At 63.9% G+C, this 2,500-nt stretch overlaps 1 pseudogene; it reads left to right on the top strand.

The window, feature by feature from the left end:
• The window catches only part of LOC126147339 (large subunit ribosomal RNA), a 7,872-nt pseudogene that overhangs the window by 2,354 nt on the left and 3,018 nt on the right, over positions 1–2,500 (top strand).

The raw sequence follows: 2,500 nt of genomic DNA, 5'->3' as shown, positions 1-2,500 counted from the left end.
GGGATAAGGATTGGCTCTGAGGATCGGGGCGTGTCGGGCTTGGTCGGGAAGTGGGTCAGCGCTAACGTGCCGGGCCTGGGCGAGGTGAGTGCCGTAGGGGTGCCGGTAAGTGCGGGCGTTTAGCGCGGGCGTGGTCTGCTCTCGCCGTTGGTTGGCCTCGTGCTGGCCGGCGGTGCAGGATGCGCGCGCCTGCGCGGCGTTCGTGCCCCGGTGCTTCAACCTGCGCGCAGGATCCGAGCTCGGTCCCGTGCCTTGGCCTCCCACGGATCTTCCTTGCTGCGAGGCCGCGTCCGCCTTAGCGTGCTCCTCCGGGGGCGCGCGGGTGCGCGGATTCTCTTCGGCCGCCATTCAACGATCAACTCAGAACTGGCACGGACTGGGGGAATCCGACTGTCTAATTAAAACAAAGCATTGCGATGGCCCTAGCGGGTGTTGACGCAATGTGATTTCTGCCCAGTGCTCTGAATGTCAACGTGAAGAAATTCAAGCAAGCGCGGGTAAACGGCGGGAGTAACTATGACTCTCTTAAGTAGTAGTCGTGCTGCTGCTGCGAGGTGCCTTCCTTGGGTTGTAGTTACAGGGAGAGTGATGCGCAATACATGGGCCTAGCCCTCTTAGCCTCTCCTCTCCTGCGGTCTTCTCCCCTTCTCGTGGGCCCGCTGATTTTCGCAGAGTGGAAGACCGCACCAGGGGCTTGGGGGGGTTACCAGCCCCCCCTCGCATTATCCCTTTCAAGTTGGGGGCAGCAGACAAATAAATACGAGTGGTGGCCCTTCCGCTGAAGGTGCCACCCCAGCTTCCCCAGCTCCTAGCCGGCCAACCGGCCGTGCCGAAGATCTTGTAACTGTTGCAGCTATCTACACCTGTAGTGAGTGCCACCGCAGCTTCACCACCAAGAACGGTCTCGGGGTCCATCGCCGCCGCCAACACCTTGCGGCCGCCAACGCGGAGATCGTCACGGAGAGGCATCGCGCGAGGTGGACGGAGGAAGAAGTCCTATCGCTCGCCAAGGCAGAGGCCGAACTGTTCCTTGAGAGGGACGCCCGGTTCTTCTTTGTCAATCAAGAACTCATCAGGATGTTCCCCGACCGAACGCTCGAAGCAATCAAGTGCCGACGGCGGCAAGCTGCCCACAAGCAGCTTGTCCGCCAATTCATGGAGGCGCTTGAGATCGGTCGGGGGGAAGAGCCGGCGTCCCGCCGGGGAGCAGCGAGCCCGCTGCCTGACGCGGGCGAGGCCGCTGCGCCGCCTGTCGACGCAGCCGAGGACTTCGCGGCCGACACCACCGGGCCGCCGCCGGAGGGGCCGACTGACGCCGCCATCTGGGAGCATCTGGCGGGGCTACCTGCTTCCGCCCAGCGTTTCTCTGCCCTGGATCGAGTCATTGGTCTAGGGCGGGGCACGCCGCCCGATGTCATCCTGGGCATGCTCCCGGATGCCCTTGCGTCGGTCGGGTCCAGAGGGGAGAGATCGATCACCAGGACACAGCGGCCGCGCCAACCATCTAAGCGGCCGCCTGCAGCGCCGCCGACGCAGAAGCGCAAGCGGCGCCGCTGGGAGTATGCGAGAACGCAGGATGCCTTCCGAAGGTCGCGTGCACGTTGCGTGCGCGGCCTCTTGGATGGCACCCTGCTCCAGCCGCCACCTGCCATCCCTGGTCTGCTGGACTTCTGGGCGGACCTCTTCACTAAGAAGCCCATTTCCACCGCGGGCTTCATTCGTGACCGCCTCCTCCCGCACTCGGAGCCTGTCGCTCTCGAGTGCCTATGGGGGCCGGTCACACATGAGGAGGTCGCCGCCGCGTTGCCGCCCAGGGGATCAGCGGCCGGGCCGGACGGCCTTACCCCAGCGGAGTTGCGGCGCCTGCCGCACGAAGTCCTGGTGAAAGTGATGAATCTCTTCCTTCTGGCCCGCGCCCTTCCGGAACGCCTGCTTCGCGCGCGGACGTCCCTTCTCCCGAAAACGGCTGCACCAACATCCCCCGCTGACTTTCGCCCCATTACGGTCTGCTCGGTGCTGGCGCGGACCTTTCACAAGGTTCTCGCGTCACGCCTGATGCGCGCTTGTGCTGTGGACGAACGTCAGCGGGCATTCATCCCTCGTGATGGGATGTTGGAAAACACGTTCATCTTGGACACCGCCCTCACCGACGCAGTTCGCTCCTGCCGCTCTGTCTTTGTGGCATCGATCGACGTATCTAAGGCATTCGATTCGGTAGATCATGCTGCCCTTCGCCCCGTGCTGAAGGCGCATGGCCTGCCGGATTGTTTTGTCGAGTATGTCGAGCGGTGCTACGAGGGCAGCACGACAGTGATAGCGGGCGGCGCCGGCGTGGGCGTGTCTGTACAGCCAGCACGGGGCGTTCGCCAGGGCGATCCCCTCTCCCCCCTCCTGTTCAACTTTGCGGTGGACTACGTTTTAGGCCAACTGCCCTCTCACATCGGAGCTCGGATCCTCGGTCGCAGGGTCAACGCTGCGGCCTTTGCAGATGACGTCTTGC

This window comes from Schistocerca cancellata, unplaced genomic scaffold (assembly GCF_023864275.1).
Source record: "Schistocerca cancellata isolate TAMUIC-IGC-003103 unplaced genomic scaffold, iqSchCanc2.1 HiC_scaffold_855, whole genome shotgun sequence".
In the NCBI taxonomy this organism is placed as follows: Eukaryota; Metazoa; Arthropoda; class Insecta; order Orthoptera; family Acrididae; genus Schistocerca; species Schistocerca cancellata.
This window is presented reverse-complemented; position numbering and strand designations above follow the sequence as displayed.